Source organism: Octopus bimaculoides, chromosome 14, assembly GCF_046866305.1.
Source record: "Octopus bimaculoides isolate indiv1 chromosome 14, ASM4686630v1, whole genome shotgun sequence".
Classification (NCBI taxonomy): Eukaryota; Metazoa; Mollusca; class Cephalopoda; order Octopoda; family Octopodidae; genus Octopus; species Octopus bimaculoides.
This window is the reverse complement of record NC_142941.1, coordinates 21,099,623-21,121,394: the sequence shown is the minus strand read 5'-3', so window position 1 is coordinate 21,121,394 and position 21,772 is coordinate 21,099,623. Positions and strand designations below refer to the sequence as shown.

Here is a 21,772-nt window from a genome sequence, read left to right as displayed (position 1 = left end):
ATCAGGCTCCAATCTGATCTGGCAGTTTCTACAGCTGGATGCCCTTCCTAACGCCAACCACTCTGAGAGTGTAGTGGGTGCTTTTTACGTGCCACCGGCACGAGGGCCGGTCACTGGCATACCTCATCCTACGTCGTTAATTGGTTCCCAGAGACACGATCGAAAAACGACTTAAGTTGAATTAATTTGTCTCTAGGCTAGACTAGGCTGAATTTACTTGTCTCTAGGCTAAACCAATAATAACCATTCCCAGTTCTGTACTTTATGAATGCATTTTCAATAATATATGGTTAATAAAAATCTATTTTAAGCTTACAAACAAGTAATTTTTATTTTTTAATACAGTACAGTAAAAAAAAAAAAAACAGTAATCTAAATCTCTAAAACACAATACTGCACATAACACAGGTACATGGAGGTGCATCTGGTGGTAGAGTTATGGTTAACACAAAACAGATGAAAACATCATGATGATGATGATGATTTCTTACATAGATACAAAACCAGAAAATTTGGAGCAAGTAGGTAATTAAACCACCCTCAATACTTGATTTAAAAGAATGTAATAAGTAATGTGATTAAACTATCCCAGGACTTATTTCATTGACCACCGATGGACGAAAAAGTAAAGGTGGTCTCAGTGAGATTGAAACTCAGATTTAAACTATATACTGTGAGATTCATTTAATCTGGTTATTGTAATAATGGTTTCAAATTTTGGCACAAAGCCAGCAATTTTGGGGTATGGGGTAAGTAGAGCACATCGATCCTTGTGCTTGACTGGTTCTTATTTTATTGACCCCGAAAGGATGAAAGGCAAAGTTGATCTCAGCAGAATTTGAACTCAGAATGTGAAGACAAACAAAATGCTGCTAAGCATTTTACCTGGCATGCTGAAGATTTTGCCAGCTTGTCACCTTTCTGATTACCCTAATAATGCTTTCAATAATGATTCCTTATATAATAATGTCTTTGTTATAATAAAGCTGAAACAAATGGAAAATATTAAAAGAAAAAGAAAAACACGAAAAAGAAAATATGGCAAATCTAAAGTGTGAGTAGGAAGCTTTGTATAATCAATATTCTATCATGGTTCCAGAAGAAAACAGAATAGAAACATTTTAGCAATGGCTCTAAAGAGCAGATTTATAAGTTTAGATTGGAATTTCTCAAACCAAAAATTTCTTGAAGAATTTTATCTATATAAAAAAAGCCTCATAAGAATAGCAATAATTGAAGACAACAAAGAGACAACCATTGTATCTCAAGCAGCCTAGAATTAGTAAAACCTGGTGACTATACCAGCCATTACAACTGAGCTAGTAGTGGTTGTTATTGTTATGGTTGCCTTAACAACAAGTCCAGTGTTGCAATTTTGATTTGAAGTTGCAAAAAAGTTTCAACTTGAATTGACTTGAGATTTGAAACTTCAGGGGAAGAATTTGGTAAAGAGGACAGAACTTTGAGTGAGTTTAGTAGAGCAATCTGCATTCCATTTGGAATATAGCTCCACATCGAACATGTTGCTTCAATGGAACCCAACAGAGCTACTAGCAATGTGTATGGAAAAGTGTGTCAATACTTCAAAACAGATACAGAAAACAGATGGCAGAGACACAAAACACTAACTGTGTTTGAAAATGATACAGGCATAATAATATAGGACACATCTAAATAATGTATTGACAGAGAAATAGAGGTAAACAACTCAAATGTTATTATTAACTGGCAAATGACTTCTTAGAGATATTTCAAGTTTAGTCGATAGAAGTAAGGTTACAAAGCTTGCTGAGACAGAATGGTGGACAAAATGCTTTACAATATATTTTATACTTGGAAAATTCTTATGTTTATAGCCAAAGTGAGCTTAAGTAGTATAGAATGAACTAGAGATGCAATAACAGAAGAAAGCTGCTCAACATACATCTAGCCACCCAATTTCAATTGCTTCAAGAAAAAGTTGTATGTAAGAACTACCAACTTTAGAAAAAGGTGAAAATATTATAACATCTCAGCTTAAAGATAGGTCACTAGATAGCATGTAATAATCTTGCCATCATTTTCTAAGACAAAAATTGCTGCAGCTAATAATTGATATAATAATAACAAATGAATATTGTTATACAAAATTAAAATGAAAAAGCTAAAGAATTATATCGACTTAACATTAACAGTTAAAGGATGTGGCTACCATCGCAAATGGGATAATAAGTACATTGTAATTGGCACAACTGGAGTGTTACACAATTATTTCTACAAGGAGGTTGACGAATTACCCATAAAGATAATATAGACACATTCCAGAGAATAACAATACTAAGGAGATCGGTCAACATTTTGAACATTTCCATTAACATTGAACACTCTTATTAAGCTTAAATACTTTTAGGCATATTTTCCAATTTTTTTTTAAGAAAGGAAATGCTTGATGAATTTTCCAAACTCTGAATAATTAAGATAATAGTAGTTCTGTATATTGTTGGCACTCCGTCGCTTACGACGTCGAGGGTTCCAGTTGATCCGATCAACGGAACAGCCTGCTCGTGAAATTAACGTGCAAGTGGCTGAGCACTCCACAGACACGTGTACCCTTAACGTAGTTCTCGGGGATATTCAGCGTGACACAGTGTGACAAGGCTGACCCTTTGAATTACAGGCACAGCAGAAACAGGAAGTAAGAGTGAGAGAAAGTTGTGGTGAAAGAGTACAGCAGGGTTCACCACCATCCCCTGCCAGAGCCTCATGGAGCTTTAGGTGTTTTCGCTCAATAAACACTCACAACGCCCGGTCTGGGAATCGAAACCGCGATCCTATAACCACGAGTCCGCTGCCCTAACCACTGGGCCATTGCGCCTCCAGTTCTGTATATAAGCCAGTGTGAAAAGCCAACAATGGCTCTGGATTAAATCGCCAATGAAAGGTCTTATTTTTTAGCTGCACAAAATCAATGTCTAGCTATATTCTTATTATTCTAAAGTTTTAAGTCTTTATATTTGAGAAGTTTTCAACTGCTCTTAGACATTATTATCCTTCAGACAAACAACTTACATTTTGTCTTTTAAAATGATGCCTTGTCAGGTCGTCAGTTCACTCTTATCTACTTGCCTCTAACTCCAGCCAAAAGTGTTGAGTACTACTTTCTTTTGTTTGTTCATCCACTCATATATATATATATATATATATATATATATATATATGTGCAGGTGTGGCTGTGTGGTAAGAAGCTTGCTTCCCAACCACACGGTTCCAGGTTCAGTTCCATAGTGCAGAACCTTGGACAAGTATCTTCTACTATAGGTGGGAGAATGTACGAAAAAACAACAACAGATGAGGACAGGTGGTGTAAATAACAAAAGGATGTATTAGTATGATGCTCGGGAATACGGAAAGTCTTTGACGTTTCGAGCTACGCTCTTCAACAGAAAGAATACGGAGACAAGGAGAAAAACACGGAGCAAAGCCTTGTGAGTGGATTTGGTAGATGGAAACTGAAAGAAGCTTGTTGCATATATATATATCTATATATATCTAAGAGTGTGTGTCTTTGTGTCTGTGTTTGTCCTCTACCATTGTCTGACAACCAGTGTTGATGTGTTTACATCCCTGTAACTTAGCAGTTTGGCAAAAAAGACCAACAAAATAAGTACTGGGGTTGATTCATTCGACTAAAATATTCAAAGTGGTGCCCCAGTTTAATGAGTGAAACAAATAAAAAGATGTGTGTGTGTGTGTGTGTGAGAGAGAGAGAGAGAGAGAGAGAGAGAGAGAGAGAGAGAGAGAGAGAGAGAGAGAGAGAGAGAGAGAGAGAGAGAATCAATAAAAGTGAACAAATTCAGCATGTTAAAGAACCCATTCAAAAGAAATATATTGATTTAAAATGATCCTAAAAAGCAAAATTAAATTCCATAAATAAAATGGAAAGAACTAATCTAGTAGTCCCAGCAGCAAGCTACAACAAACTACAACTTTAATGTGAAATAAGGAATGTGCAACAAATGAGAGAGAGAGAGAGAGAGAGAGAGAGAGAGAGAGAGAGAGAGAGAAAATAAAATTTAACAAAATTTAGACTACCTCATCAAAAAGCTGACATTCTTTGCGTGTGTATTCTTAGAATGATGACAGAGACATTGTACAACATAAAGATTATTTGTAAAACTGGAATGGTGGAACTAGACACTTGTCCTTAAAACAAAACAAGGCAGTCTTATACGAAGAATTTGTAAAACAAGACAAAAACAACAGTTACACTTTATATATAAAATAACACAAAAATATTTAGCAGAAATAGGTACTCCACCTATAAATTCCTCAGAAAGAACAAATACATCATTAAACATGCATACACTGTAAAAAAGATAAATGCAATGAAAAGAGTTAAAGGATTGATCTGTTATCTTTTACTTGTTTTAACCATTGAACTGCAGATATTGAATATAGCTAGACATTGATTTTGTGCAGCTAGAGATTGAAATATGTGGAATATAGACACAAGAGTAGTCTTAATCATTACAGGAGTGGTGGGTGTTGTGAAGAATAGCATAGAAAAGAGAACTGAACAGTTTCTGGAGAAATTTTTAATAAAAGTCTCAAAACCAGAGTTTCTAGGGCTCAGCCATGCTGGGGCACCAAGTTGAAGGGTTTTAGTTGAATAAAACAAACCCAGTACTTACATTTTTTAAAGCCTGGTACTTATTCTGTTGGCCCTTCTTTTGCTGAGCCACAAAGTTACAGGGATGTAAACAAACTGATAGTGGTTGACAAATAGTGTGTGTGTAGGAGGGGGAACAAACACAAAAATACACACACACACAATGGATTTCTTTCAGTTTCCGTCTACCAAATCTACTCACAAGGCTTTGGCCAGTCAAGGTGCCACACAATGGGTCTGAACCCAGAACCATGTGGTTGGAAAGCAAACCATATTGCCATGCCCACTCACATTTTGTATAAACCAGAATATAAAGAAAAGAAAGATTTATAACTAACTCTACCCTTCTTTAGAAAGGCTCTGGTAGAGTAAATGCACACCTAACAGAATAACAATAATAGCAACCCACACTCAATGCAATCTTTTACCCAATATGAAAAAAAAACAATACATGCTCTTATGTAAGCAATACCTGATACTTTGACACATACAACTGACATAACTCATATTCTGCAAATCAAAGACAAAATGTTAAAATAAAACCAGTAACAACAAAACTCGTGCAACAAAGCACAACTAATGTAGTATACAAGGACAATTATACATCACCAAATGACAATACAGTATACAGCTTAAGAACATGGAGATGCATCAGGTAGTGCAAAAGAAACTCACTTAAAAGTGTTAAAAATATAATAGTATTTTCTATGAAAGGTACAAAACCCCAAATTTGGAGAAATGGATTATGGATTAGTCACATAGATTTCTCTTGAAGAGTGAGAGTGAGAAAAGTTCAAGGAAGAGAAAAAGAAAATCAAACAAATGGGTGAGATACAGAGGAAAACTGTTCAATAACAAATAAATATGGATACCAGCCACAACATTGTGGCAAGATGACTACATGTATAAAGTATAGGATTATTTGCTCATACACCATGGAGTCAAATCTGTTACAAGCAGAACATTTTATTCAACACTGACTCAGTTCTTCCAGCTTTTTTAATAGATCATTTTGGGAATATTATCTGTAATATCAGTAGCCTATCCAAGAAAGAATTACTCTCATATGGTTAATGCAATGGACTAGCCCTTAAAGGCCTGTTAAGAAGTATTATTTTTATAATAATCTACAATTTTAGAATTATTCCTGATGAAGGAGGTAAAGTTCCAGAGAAATAGTTAATATAGTCATATTGGAGTAAGCTATAGTTTTGCAGTACAAATCAACACCTTGAAGTACGAGAATAGTAAAAAAACACTAAAAGCATCCACTACAGTTAAACCAGTGATTCTCAACTACTTTTTGTCTATGGACCCCTTTCATTCCTGTTTTACTCCACTGGACCTTCATAGCCATTCAATATATATTTAAAAAAATGCTGCTGTATTTTTATAATTATTAGGAATTGTATAAAAATAATTATTAAAATATTTTGTGTATTGTAGAAGTAGAAATTTTTATAATTATTAGGAATTGTATAAAAATAATTATTAAAATATTTTGTGTATTGTAGAAGTAGAAATAATTTATTATTCTTTTACTTGTTTCAGTCATTTGACTGCAGCCATGCTGGAGCACTGCCTTTAGTCAAAGAAATCAACCCCAGTACTTATTCTTTGTAAGCCTAGTACTTATTCTATTGGTCTCTTTTGCCAAAACCACTAAGTTACAGGGACGTAAACACACCAACATCGGTTGTCAAGCAATGATGAGGGACAAACACAGACACAAATACATACATATATATATATATATATATATATATATATAAACTGAAAGAAGCCTATCATGTATATATATATATATATATATATATATATATATACACACATGATAGGCTTCTTTCAGTTTCTGTCTACCAAATTCACTCACAAGGCTTTGGCCGGCCCGAAGTTATAGCAGAAGATACTTGCCCAAGTTGCCATGCAGTGGGACTGAACCTGGAACCATGTGGTTGAGAAGCAAGCTTCTTACCACACAACCACATCTGTGCCTAACAACAAAATCTTAAATGGACTCCCAAAGGTCATATGAACACTGGTTGAGAACCACTGATCAAAACAGACTCACTAATACATAACCTGCCTACAAAATTACACAACTGGATCTCAAAACTGCAGGGATGACACTGGAGTTAGAATTTTTCAGTATGAAGCTGATAACTTTCTCAGAAATCTTAAAACCTAGTCTTAACAATCAAGTGAAATGAGACAGAATAAAGACCTAAAAAAATGCACACGTATCCACATATAGATATATATGACACTACAGTAGTTCAATGCAGTTTTAGCTAAATATTTCATCACACTCTATTCTGCTAATATATTTACAATAACAACAGAAATACAAGAACAAGGGTGAGAAAATGTCACAATGAATTAAGATTAAAATAACTGCTTCAGACAAATATATATAACTTGTGTGAACAATAAGATATTTTAGGGCAGGCTGCAAAATTGATAGTGGTGGTGGTGTTGGTCAAACTCCACTGTGACCAATATGACATAGGAAATAGGTGCTTTGAGGATCTGAAAATGTCGTCTGGTGCAAACATCACCTACTAGTCAACTCTCCCTCTTACTAATTAAAGATTATAACATAGAATTATAGGAAATCATTATCTCATGATTAGAGAACACAATGATCTTGTTTTATCAATGATAATTATGACAAATATAATAGTAATTATGATTTTGAGCATTGGCACAAGGCCACACATTTTAACCAAATTAGTAATTTATATATATACATACTTAGTTGCTGTTTTGAGTTCATGTATCAGTATAAAATAATGATAATTAGAGAGTGGATTGATCAAAACAGTGTAAAAGTTAATCTATTATGAGAGACAGACAGACAGGCAGAGACAGAGAAAGACAAACAGACAAACAATGACATTGCGCAGGAGTTGAAAGTCTTTTTGCAGCAATCTCTCCTGCTAGTTAGTGTACTTTCATTCAAAGTGATAAAGTGAAATATTTCGGCACTTGTTTAAAAACCTCTTGAGCCTAACGTCTTTGGTCGGGTCCTTCTAGACTTATAGGGGTTGGACAAAATAATGGAAACACCTAGCATCATAACATTATAATTTTGAAATATCTATAAAACCATCAAAAGCTTGTTTATTTTTATGTCTTTTGATTTATTATTAGTGTTGCTTAATATTCTTTGCTTAAATTGCTGTTTCTTTTCAGATATCATCAGAAAAAGGTAATTAAAATTCATTAAAATGACAGATCTATCGAACTTTCAAAGAGGTCAAATTGTTGGTGCTTGCATGGCAGGCGCTAGCCTAATGAAAACCGCTGAAATGTTTGGTGTATCAAGAAGTACTGTCTCAAAAGTAATGACAGCCTTTGAGAAAAAGTAAAAAAACCTCCTTGTCAAAACAAAACTCCGGAAGAAAACCAAAACTTTCAGATAGGGACCATCAGACTATTACACGAATTGTTAGAAAGGATCACAAAAGTACAACTCTCAAAATTACTGCAGAGCTTAATAATCACCTCGAGAACCCAGTTTCCACAAAAACTGTTCTTCGAGAGCTGCACAAAGCCGGATTTCATGGGAGGGCTGCAATCAGAAAACCACTACTTTCAAAAACAAACATTGCAAAGTGTTTAGAGTGGAGTAAAAACCTACAGAATTGGTCCCTAGAGCAGTGGAAGAATGTTATTTTCTCAGATAAGTCATCCTTTACCCTTTTTCCAACCACCAGCTGAGTATATATATGTGGAAACAGCCAAAAGAATCATTTGACCCAGACAGCCTTCTTCCAACAGTTAAACATGGAGGAGGATTTGTGATGATCTGGGTGGGGGCTATTTCATGGAAATCTGCCAGCCCAATGGTTTCCCTTCATGGCAGAATTAATATTCAAGACTATTTAAGCATTTTATCTGATCAAATTCATACTATAGTTGCAGAACTGTTTCCGGGGGGGAAATACAATCTTTCAGGATGATAATGAACCAATTCACACAGCTAAAGTTGTTACTGAATGACACGAGGAACATTCTAGTGAAGTTGAACATCTTATCTGGCCACCACAGTCCCCAGATCTCAATATTATTGAACATTTATGGTGCATTTTAGAAAAACAAGTAAGGAGTCGATATCTTCCACCATCATCACGGCAAGAACTGGAGACTATTTTAGCTGAAGAATGGACAAAAATTCCTTTGGAAACAATTCAAACTTTGTACGAGTCCATACCTTGTAGTATTCAAGCTGTAATTACTGTCAAAGGTGGTCCTACCCCATATTAAAATAAATTTGTTTGAAATTTTAAGGGGCTTCCATTATTTTGTCCACCCCCTGATGATTTAACAAATACCAATCCACCATCCTGAACAAATAATTTATTTATCAACCTTGAAAGACTGAAAAGTGAAATTGGCCTTGATGGGATTTGAAGTCAGAGCACAGAGATCTGCAACAAATACCACAAAGGATTCTATCAAATTGCTACCTGCTGCTACTACTACTACTACTACTTTTACATTATTGTTACAATATCTCACTAGAGAAATGTAGGTACATAGTCTTACAACCTTATTTCCATTTATCTCAATAAATCTTCAGCTCTTCTACCATGAATCTACAATATTATACCTTCATTAAAAAGTATGTGATTTTTCAAACCAAGAAGAAATAGCAGCCAAATATCCCTAAATCTCCCTTTGAAAAAAAAAAAAAAAAAAGAAATTACATACTGGATAATATAATCCTATAAAACTCTAAACAGATGGGACGTTCAAAGGTTGGAATGCCTCTGTTCAAAAGTCATCTCAATCAGATTTCACCTGGAAACTAAACAATAACATACTGATTTCTATCAACAATGATAAACACTAAATATGTGGGACTCACTGCAGCTGAAGCAAACCTATTTGTCATGGGTTTCAAATTTTGGCATATGTCCAGCAATTTTGGAGGAGGGGCTAAGTTGATTTCTACCATTATTTAGATAATCTCTCTCATCACCACTTTCCTTCTAGCTTTCTTTCTGTTTCTCTTACGATCCTTTTCTTCATTCCATTTTTACTTCTTTTCTTCTTTCTTTTGCTCTCAAACCTTCTCTTGGTATCTGTCCCTTTCTCCTTCTTTCAACAAGTTTTATCATTTCCTTAACCCAGCTTATATTCACTCCTCTCTCTTTACTTACATTTTACTTCTCTTACATCTCTCTCTTTCCCCCCCCCCCTCTCTCTCTATCTCATTCTCCTCCTCTACCACAACCACCATATAACAGAAATCAGCACTTCTAAGGGCTTTTCAATTATGTTGTTGCAACTGCGATGAAAATAAGTTGAAAAGATTTGGGTTAATTGTTGTTGGTAATGATGTGTTTTCTGCAGTTTTTATATTTCTTTCTGTTCTCTCAGCTACTACACATGTTGCTACTGTCACTTTTCACAGAGCATGTGTCTCTAATGTCGCATTGCAGTAGCTTCATTTTCAATTGTCTATAAAGTCATATAGAACGTTTTAAGTGTGTACGCGTGTACGTATATATCCTTTCACTAGTTTAAGTTATTTTCGCTGCTTTCCTGATCCTGAAACACTCACACACATATACAGAGACCCAAGCATGACTGCTTGGTAAGAAGCTTGTTTTCCAACCACATGGTTCCAGGTTCAGTCTCACTGCATGGCATCATGGGCAAGTGTCTTCTGCTACAGCTCCAAGCCAACCAAAGCCTTGTGAGTGGATTTGGTAGACACAAACTGAAAGAAACCTATTGGGAGTGTGTGTGTCTTTCTCTCTCTCTCTCTCTCTCTCTACACACACACACATATATCATCATCATCATCATCATCATTGTTTAACGTCCGCTTTCCATGCTAGCATGGGTTGGATGATTTGACTGAGGACTGGTGCAACCAGATGGCTACACCAGGCTCCAATCTAATTTGGCAGAGTTTCTACAGCTGGATGCCCTTCCTAATGCCAACCACTCAGAGAGTGTAGTGGGTGCTTTTACGTGTATATATATATATATATATATATATATATATATATGTTAAAGACTTTCTTTATTCGCAAGTGTTATACTAATACATCCATTTGTTGTCTACACCACCTGTCTTCGTCTGTTGTTTTTTTCGTGAATTCTCCCTGTATATATATATATATATATATATATATATATATATATATAAAATGTATGTGTGTGTTACTGTCTCTTTGCCTTGACATTAAATAACTGTTGTAAATGAGTGTCATTATCAAGTCAGTGGTAAGTAGTGTCCTTTATTTCCAAACTGCCATGAAAACATGTCTGGTCATGGAGAAATGTTACCTTACTTGGGAACAGGTGAGGGTTGGTGACAGGAGGGTATCAGCTGTAGAAAATCTGCCAGAACAAATTCTGACTCAAACAAACATGGAAAAGTGGACATGGCCGTGTGATAAAAAGCTTTCTTTTCAACCACATGGTTCTGGGTTCAGTCCCACTGCGTGACACCTTAGGCAAGTGTCTTGACCAAAGCCTTTCGAATAGATTTGGTTGACAGAAAATGAAAGTCCATCGTGTGTGTGTGTGTGTATATGTATATATATATATATATATATATATATAACAATTGCAGCACGGAAGGTGTTTATAAGCCATTTAAGAAACACACAAAAGCCGTTAGATTCACTTCAACATTTAAATTTTTATTTTCCAAAATATTTTCGTCACTTTGAGACCGCAACCTGTTCACTGACAAAATTCCATGCTGCATCTGAGAAAGTAACAGTTTATCTTAATTTTGAAAAATAAAAGAGGTATAAATAAACCACATTATATATATATTGGGTAATCCCACAAATAATGTGGTTTTTTTCAATTGCATGAACTAAAAGTTGGAGGGGATGGGATAAATTACCTGCATCAACTTGCTATAAAAGCAGGTAGTAATTTTACCTTGTACTTATTCTTAGTGCAAGTTTTGAGGAGTGCAGTTCGATTTTAACAGTTATAGTTTCATAGCTGTGATGAAAGTGACAAAAGAGAATATTTGGCATATTTTCAATGAAGGCATCAATGTAATGTAAAGTGCAAGGAATATTAATGCAGTATATTGGGGTCAGACAATAAGCATAAGCCAGTGCCAATGGTAGTTTCAGAAATTCTGGGTCAGAAACTACAGCCTAGAAGACAAGCCTCATCCTGGAAGATCTGCAGATCTCAACGAGGACGCCCTGCAAACCCTGGTGGAACAAAATCTTATTGTAACTGTTGAGGAACGAACAGAGAAGCTTGGATTTGGTCATTCAACCATTCATCGACACTTGTGTGCCATCGGATAAGTCAGCAAATTGGGTCAAGGGGTTCCTCACAAACTTCCTGAGTCTAATCACACACAGAGAGTGAATGTATGCTCTTCTATGCTGTCACGTCTCACGAATGAACCTTTTTTAGACTGAATAGTGAATGGTGACAAGAAATGGGTTCTCTATAAAAATGTCAAGTGTCAAAGACAGTGGGTAGGGAAAAAAGAAACACTGGCACCCCAGGTTAAAGAAGGTCTTCACCCATGTAAGGTGCTGTTATCTGTTTGGTGGGATATGAAAAGTTTAGTCCACTCTGAACTTTTAAATCCAAACCAAACAATAACAAAGGAGATACATTGTGAGCAGTCTGAGCAATTATTATACATGAGGACACACATATATATACACACCCATACATACATACATACATACATACATACAGACATGCATACATAAACAGACATGTTCATAGGTACATATGCATTAGTTGCATTTGGAATGGGGGACTGGTGCATTAGTTCGTATCATTATAATTCTAACAAAAATGTCCAAACCTATATATATATATATATATATATATATATACAAGAATAAGGGCAGGGAATCGTCAATTAGTAATAGAATTAATAATTAACAATTTTGCCAAGTAGTTCAGTATGAAAAAACCTTTATCGGTAAAACCATTTATCATCATAAATTTACAGGGATTAGCATTGAGTTGCTTCTCCAACATACTGAAAATTTAGAAATAGCAGTCAAAGAACTACTGATTCTAAACTACAAATTTTTCTCTAAACGGATGGCGATATTTATGGCACACATAAATATCGCCATCCGTTTAGAGAAAAATTTGTAGTTTAGAATCAGTAGTTCTTTGACTGCTATTTCTAAATTTTCAGTATGTTGGAGAAGCAACTCAATGCTAATCCCTGTAAATTTATGATGATATATATATATATATATATATATATTTTTTTTTACCTCAAAAACCTATGGGGTACGTACGTATTAGTTGTGTTTGTAATGGAGGAATTTATACAATTAGTTCGTAAGAGTTCTAACAATAATATCCAAACTTCTATAAACCTCTGATGAGTTACTCCGAGATTGTTTTGTTTATGGAGTAGTTGGAATCTTGCTGGTAGTGGGGAGGGGTTATTTTTGCTGTTCAGTCTCCACATCTAATTGGTCATCTATTGTTTTAAAATGTCTTGGCTTAGCTATGGTTGGACAACCAACCAATAACCGGTAAAATGAGTTAGGCATAAATATACATATATATACATTCATATATATATGTACACATTTACGCACACACACGTGTACGTGTATGCATATATGTATGTATGTGTATGTATGTATATATACTTATGGATATTTGTATCCGCATATAAACTTCCCGATAATTTGTTTAGTCTTTGTGTTATTTATATACACTTCATTTATATAGGTGTATGTGTGTGTGCGTATATGTATATATATACATATATATATATATATATATGAATGTATATGTATGTATGTATATATGTATATATATATTTATGCCTAACTCATTTTACCGGTTATTGATTGCCCAACCGTAGCTAAGTCAAGACATTTTAAAACAGTAGATGACCAATTAGATGAAGAGACTGAACAACAAAAATAACCCCTCCCCACTACCAGCAAGATTCCAACTACTCCATAAACAAAACAATCACGGAGTAATTCATCACAGGTTTATAGAAGTTTGGATATTATTGTTAGAACTCTTACGAACTAATAAATATATGCACCCTTCTCATGTATAATAACAATAATAATTGATTCATTTATGTGCATGTATGGACATTTGTGGACATTTGTGTATACACATTTAAATGTACATACATGTATTTATGTTTATTTATGTATATCTATGTATATATTAAAGTATGCATATATATGTGGGTTTTTACGGTTTTTATGTTTTTATATTTTTAACTTAACCTTATGAACTATATAAAATCTCTGAAGAGGCCTAGAGAATCATCCATGTACCTCTATTTCATCTATTAATTACTTCAGTCTACTGGAGTGATAAAGATAGAATGAGGCATGTCACCTCTAGACTGAAACAGCTGTAAGATCATCCCATTTTCTGTCACTATATGTCATTTTTATAATTATTGATATGACATAATATGTCACGTGTTTGCATAGTGTTATTATTGTCCTTTTAGTAAACAAATAAACAAGTAAATTGACACAATACAATGTCTGCAAGTTGATGAATACTACCTATTAATCCCCTCCATTTTCTTATTGATATATATATATATATATATATATATATATATATATATATGGCATGTCTAACTAGCGTTCCTAATAATTTTTCTATCATCTTGGCTCAACAGCCCTCACCGTTTATTTTTACTGTCTTGTTCTCACGGTCCTGTTCTTGTCAACACTTTCACCCTCCACAAAAAATCTCAAATTTTATTTAATTTGCTTTGTGGGAAGGACTGTTCCAATGAAGTCACGTATTGTCCTTGCCTTCGGTATGCGGAGTAGATGGAGCAGGGACAACTGACGAAGGGGTATACTCTTTATGTTGCATGTCTCATTTCTCTGTTTGTTTTTTTTGTTGTTCGAAAAAAGTTTGTTTTCTGTTTTTGTTTCTCATTGTGTTTAACGTTTTTTTGATGTCCTGTACCCATATATGCATGTATGCATACATATAGATGTAGGTATGTACATATATGTATGGATATATGCATATAATTATATATTATTTATATTATATATATATATATATATATATATATATATATATATATATATATTTGTGTGTGTGTGTGTGTGTGTGTGTGTGTGTGTGTGTGTGTGTGTATCTGTCCCCCACCACTGCTTGACAACTAGTATTGGTATGTTTATGTTCTTGTAGCCTAGCAGTTTGGCAAAAGAGACCAATAGAATAAGTACTAGGCTCAGAAAAAAGTCCTGGGGTCGATTTGTTTGACTAAAACCCTTCAAGGTAGTGCCCCAGTATGGCCACAGTCTAATGACTCAAACAAGTAAAAGGTAAAAGAGAAAAGATTAAAATGATGATGATTATATATTTCTAAGTGCACCAATTGCAAGCAATTGTCACTTCATACAAGCAGTTTGTTCGTAAGCAATGTTCTTTGAAAACATATGCAGTTATTGTGCTGTTCATATTTAAAGGACAGAAGAAATATGATCTTGCTTGGAAACAAGTGGGTGTAGACAACAGGAAGAGCCAGCTACAGAAAATCTGCCTCAATAAATTTTGTTTGACCTATGCAAGCATGGAAAACTGAATGTTAAAGTGATGATGATAATGATGCTGATGATGAAAATGTCTTTCGAGGCTCTAAGTAGCTGCTTCTAAATCACTCTGAAATATGGTCGTGTAATATTGCCTGCCTCACTAACTTCTTTTATAGCAAGGAAGGTCAAGTAATTATCCTCTATGAGCAATGTTGTACAAGGTTAAAATTGCCAAAGCAACACTTTCAACACCTGACTAAGTGGAAAGAAAATAGAGAAAATTTTTTTACAAAATACAGGTGAAAGCAAGAATGTAGTTTGTGAATGAAAAAGATAGGGGGTTAGCTTTAGTTTTACTAAATTGATGGAGTCAGCAGAAGGCTCATGTCCTGCACAGAGAGTGGCTATGGTTTTGAACAACCCTGAAAGGCTATTCCTTTACTTTGAGGTTCTTTATTATATACTCATGTAACTGTGTTATCAAATGCAAGCGTATAGGTATTTCATTAAGTTCACCTTAAAATATGATTACTTTCAAAGTATGATTGCTTATGTATATTTTTTTTTAATTCAATATTATACACAGTATTAAAGCAGTGAGCAGGCAAAATCTTTAGCATGCTGGATGAAATTCTTAACAGAATTTCATCCATCTTTATGTTCTGAGTTCAAATTCTGCCAAGGTTGACTTTTCCTTTCATCCTTTCTGGGGTTGATCAAAATAAGTATTATTTGAATGTAATTGACTGAGGTTAATGTAATCAACTAACACCCCACCGGCTGAAAGGTACCAGCAGAAAATGAAGATCACCATACACTAGTACAGTATTATAAAAGAGTTTTGTATATGTATATATTTTAAAATGATATTTATACATTATTTACAAGTGCTACTGGTAACATGTAACCTAGTACAACCTGTCATATGGTCAGGTCATTGGCAGCTAGAGCGGCAACTCTGCCAAGCTTGCTTGGTGAGGAGAGTGATTATTGAACACCCAATAAGATGAAAAACAAGACCATTCAAAGGGCAGAGGAAATCATGAAAGTCAACAACCATCCAATTGAGGTCTGCTGTTCATCAGTCTCATGGCATACTTGCAACATCTGTTACTATCAGTAGTAGCAAAATGTATGAATGATCCCACAAAAGTCATTACCACTTCAAGCAAGTCACTGTGTGGGTTGTCTAAGGGATTTGCTCATTCCACTTTTTATCAAGATCATCTTGAAAAGAGAAAGGAAAAGGAGGAAAAAAAAGGTAAAATTCTTTGACACCCTGAAATGCAACAAGAAAGTCTACAGTATGTGCATGTTTGTGTGTGTGTGTGTGTGTGTGTGCATATATATATATATATATATATATATATATATATATATATATATGTAAGGGGAACACATGAGTAGATATATATATGGAAAAAAGAGGTTGTTGTGTAAATGACCTCGAACCCACAAGAGTTAACAAGTGAAACAGAGACAGACAGAAACAAGAAAAATGCCCCTGGTATTTGAATACTATACAAATATGTTTTTAAAAAGACTTTTCATTTGAATTTGCCAAAATTTGTTATCCATATTTACTGTTGAAAAGATCTCAAGGATCGAAACCGGTACTGAAATGTTTTTTATAAAAGTATTTTAGCATTTTCTACTTTGTCTTTTATATATATATATATATATATATATATATATATATATATATATAAATAAATATTGAACACTGAGAATGAATGCTGAACACTGCATTGGGGGATAAATATTCTTTATTCATGGGGTAATCAGACTACCATTGGTTTCATGTTGAGAGAGAAGTCTCTCAACAATTATTCAAGTTTGTACCTTGGGTCGTTGGTGTTTATCTTGGATAAAACAAAATCTAAGATGAAGACAAACACGAATGTTCCAAGGTACAGACTCAAATTATTGTTGAGCGATGACTACCATTGGTTTCATGTTGAGAGAGATATCCCTCAACAATTATTCAAGTCAGTATCTTGAGATGCTGGTGTTCATCTCCATATCACCATCTTGGATAAAATACAATCCAAGATGGAGACTCAATACATACATACATACATACATACATACATACATACATACATACATACATACATACATACATACATACATACATACATACATACATACATACATACATACATACATACATACAGGTCTGGTTTGGTGTTTATTCTTCTTTGAACACAATCCACTTGTTTTATTGATTAGATGTGATTGACATGTTGCTTCAATCATGCATCACTGTCTGATATTGAAGATCTCTCACTCATTAGTCAGATCCTGAAAGACCTATTCCCCACCACTGGGATGTTTGTGAAAGGAAGTGAAATTTGAATTCACAATGAACAGCGCTGGCACAGACACTGCAAAGGCGTTTCTTCCAATGCTCTAACAGTTTCATTTATATACTGCTCTAGGCTGATACATTTTTTTTAATTCACGCCCAAAATATGAAAGGCATCTGACAGCTGGAAAAAAACTGCTTGGCATTCTATCCAAATGTCTGAAAACTGAGTCAATTCACCACTGCAAAGTTTTATATACATTGTATATTGGCATATGTGTGTATGGGGGCGCACATGTCTATGCCTGATATTTGCATTACACATACATATGATATTTAAAAATTTATGTTGTATTTCATCATTTACATTTTGGGAATAAAGTCCATACACTACAAAATGCTTGTCAAAATTATTTTAATATAATGTCCTGCATTTAAGAAGAAGAGATAGATAGAGTAAGTGCAGGGCTTTACAAAAAATACTGACCTAGTGCCAAAATTAGAAATTATTAAAAGCCAGTGGATTACTAAAGGTCAATGAACTGGCAGAATCATTGAGGCATGGAACAAATGCTTTGCAGTATTAATTCCAGTTCTTTACATTCTGAGTTCAAATCCCATTTAGGTCAACCTTGCTTTTCATCTTTGCAAGGACTGTAAAATAAGTACGAATGAAGTAATGAGGTTGATTAAATTGACTAACCTCTTCCCTCACAATTTCTAAGTCTGAAATTATTATTATTATTATTATTATTATTATTATTATTAAGGTGGTGAGCTGGCAGAATCATTAGCACAATGGGCAAAATGCTTAGCAGCATTTCGTTTGTCTTTACATTATGAGTTCAGATTCCACCAAGGTCGACTTTGCCTTTCATCCTTTCGGAGTCAATAAAATAAGTACCAGCTGAACACTGAGGTTGATGTAATTGACTCATCCCCTCCTCCCAAATTGCTGCCTTTGTGGCAAAATTTGAAACCATTATTATTATTATTATTATTATTGAGTGGGAGAGCAACACAAACAATCAAAGTGACACTGGGATACAAATACACCCATCATGACTACTCACCTGATAAGAGTACACCAGGCACCTGCATCACAGCCATGTGTGTGTGACATGGTGATCTCATATCAAGATAAACAATGTATGACCTTGCAGGTGGAGCTCAGTTAGAATTTTCTTCAGGTTGAGTAGCCAATTCTGTTCAAAAGGTCCCCTACTCAGGTTGAGCAGCCCATCCTGCTCAAAAGATTTGTTAAAGGATGATGAATGAAAAACTCATGTTTCCAAAGCTGAATTATCCAAACCCCAAAGAATTCCTCTCAAAACATGGCTATGAAACTCCACCACTACTCTTGCTTGTGATCAAAGATGCACATATTGTCAACTACTAAGTGACATGCTCAACCGGTTAAGATCAAGCAACTGACAAGCAGATCTGTGGTATTAAGCAGAATATTTGCTGTAGCCCATCTTTTATACCAAGACAAAACTTGGTACATGATAACACTTCCAATCAGTTAAGATGAGAAACCATGAGAGCCACTGCATCATTATTATTAAAGCACCAAGCTGGCAGAATTGTTTGCATGCCGGGTGAAATGCTTAGCAGCATTTCTGTCTGTCCTCATGTTCTGAGTTCAAATTCCACTGTGGTTGACACTGGGATCAATGTAATTAACTTAACCTCTCCCCACAAACTGCTGGCTTTGTGCCAAAATTTGAAATCATTATGATTATTATTATTATTGACTCTCAAAAGTCACCTTATATCTGAGGGTTGCAAAGCAATTTCAATTATTTCTTTTTTATTTATATTTATTTTGGTTTTCTTTTTCCCATAACATGAATCAGAAAGTTACAAATAGAAGGAAGAGAAAGAAACTGTGCGTGAGGGAGAGAGAGGGTGATGTAGAAAGAGAAAGAAAGAGTGAATGACTGTGTGTGTGTGTGTGTGTGTGTGTGTGTGTGTGTGTGTGTGTGTGTGTGTGTGTGTGTGTGTGTGTGTTTTGGGCGGGGTGTAATTGCATGAATAAATTAATGAATAGAAAACAATGTGCATTTATATATTAAATAAAGAGAGAGTGAATGAATGTCCGACATTGCATGCATGTGCATGCATGTATGAATGCCAGTTTGACTGACTCATAGGCTTCCTTGCATGTTTTTATATTTTCCTTTTGTGGTTTTTCAGCTCCATAATATGAGATTTATTCTCAAAGTCCAGAACTGATGGCTCATTGACAATCATGACTTTGGATTTACAAGATCCAATTCATTTGTAACTCAGTAATGGTCTTCTTACAGTATCTTCTATCTTTTATCTTTTACTTGTTTCAGTCATTAGACTGCAGCCATGCTGGAGCACTGCCTTGAGGAATCTTCTTTTTATTTGAATGAATTAACCCCAGTACTTACTTTTCTTTTAAGCCTGATACCTTTTCTATCAGTCTCTTTTGCCAAACCAAGTTACAGGGACATAAACACACAAGCACCAGTTGTCAAGTGGTGGTAGTGGTGGTGGAGACAAATGAGGACACAAAGACACAAACACACAGATATGTATGTAAATATACAACAGGCTCCTTTCAGTTTCTATCTACCAAATCCACTGACAAGGCTTTGGTTGGCCAGAGGCTATAACAGAAGACTCTTGTCCAAGGTGCCACACAGTGGGACTGAACTGGAAGCATGTGGTTGGGAAGCAAGCTTCTTACCACACAGCCATGCCTAAACTTCATTGATAGTCTTGTTTCTGTTATTGCTCTTAGCTGATAACAACAGCAAAAGGAAGATTATCAATGGAGCTTATAGCAGTGGCTCTCAAACTGACCAAAACTGGCTGCTCTCCCCACACCCCACAAGACGTGAAATTTTTAACCTGCACCCTCAAATAGAGTTTGGATTCATATAATTCTTCTTTGTATCAGTGCCAAATAAGTTTAATAACTTAAACCACATTAATTTCATTAAACATAGTAATTCATCCACCCCTGTTTCAATCCTCACAGGAGCCCTCCTCCCATGAGGAACAATGGTTTAGACCACATTAAAAATAGTTCAAATCCTAATGAAGTTAACTTTACTTTTCATGCCTTTCAAGCTGATAAAATAAGTACCAGCCATGTACTACAATTGAATCTAACAACAATAAATATATCCTACATACTGATAGACTTGTACCATATCCAATCCCTTACAAAAATGCTGCTTACTCTTGTTGTTTAGCCCCCTAGTCAAGCACAATCAGCAAGTCTATGAGCACAGACATTCTAAACTGTGGTCATCCCATCTTTATTTTCAGACGCAGTGTACCTAGGACTCCCTTATTTAATGTGACTTTCCATTTGTAAGACAATAGGATGTGATATGAGGGAGATTCAGCAGCTATTTCCAGCAGGCCAAGGGCTGTGTAAAGGTTCCTTTTACATATCTCTGTTTCTCAGTTTATCTTCATACTTCTTTTCATTTATCTTGCTAGTGCTTTTGAACATCACACAGTCGTATTTTACTTACCTAAAACTCTGTGACATTCCATTCAAAGTACAAACTTTTTTCTTGGTGAGCTGAGTCAGTAATTCAGTTTCAATACTCAAATGAATATACTTCACTTAACCTTCATTAATAATCTTGGTAAAAGATTTAATAATACAACTGCACAGCTCTTTTCTCTTAAAGCCATCAACTATTAATGCTAAGTACTTTGCTTACACTGCCAATGCTCCTGAGAAATATGATGCTCCACAATCACATTAACCCATAACATAAATTTAGCCATTTTACTCCTTGAAGAAAAAAAAAACTATCAAAAGTCTCTAATTTCTTTATAGGAGAAACATGAATTTGCCAAATTCATATTTCTCTCTTATAAAAAGGAACCAACTCTGGTTTTATGATGTGTAGTGGGAGACAATTTCCAGAGAGTTTCTAATTCTTTATAAATTTACTTACAACATTGATCATGGAAAGGTATAAATGCTATTTCACTGTATTTCTATTTGAGGTATGTAGCATGAGTAAATTCTTAGTTTATTAATAAAGTTAAGTGTTAAAAATGTTATCACTATAAGACAATATGTAAAAATATTTTGATAGTAATAAAATGCTTACTTGAATGTGTGTGTGTGTGCGCCTGGTGTGTGTGTGTGCGTACGTGTGTGCATGTATGTGTGTTTTCATCATTTTTATGTCCACTTTTCTATGTTTGCATGGGTTGGGTCCCCTCCAACACAGCATCTTGCTACATATTGCATTCCTTCGTCATCTCTTTTGTGAAGTGTAACATCCT

General features: G+C 34.8%; 1 protein-coding gene across 5 annotated transcripts in view; it reads right to left on the bottom strand.

The window, feature by feature from the left end:
* LOC106876125 (uncharacterized) overlaps window positions 1–21,772 on the bottom strand; it is a 383,532-nt gene that overhangs the window by 342,064 nt on the left and 19,696 nt on the right. The window lies entirely within an intron of this gene.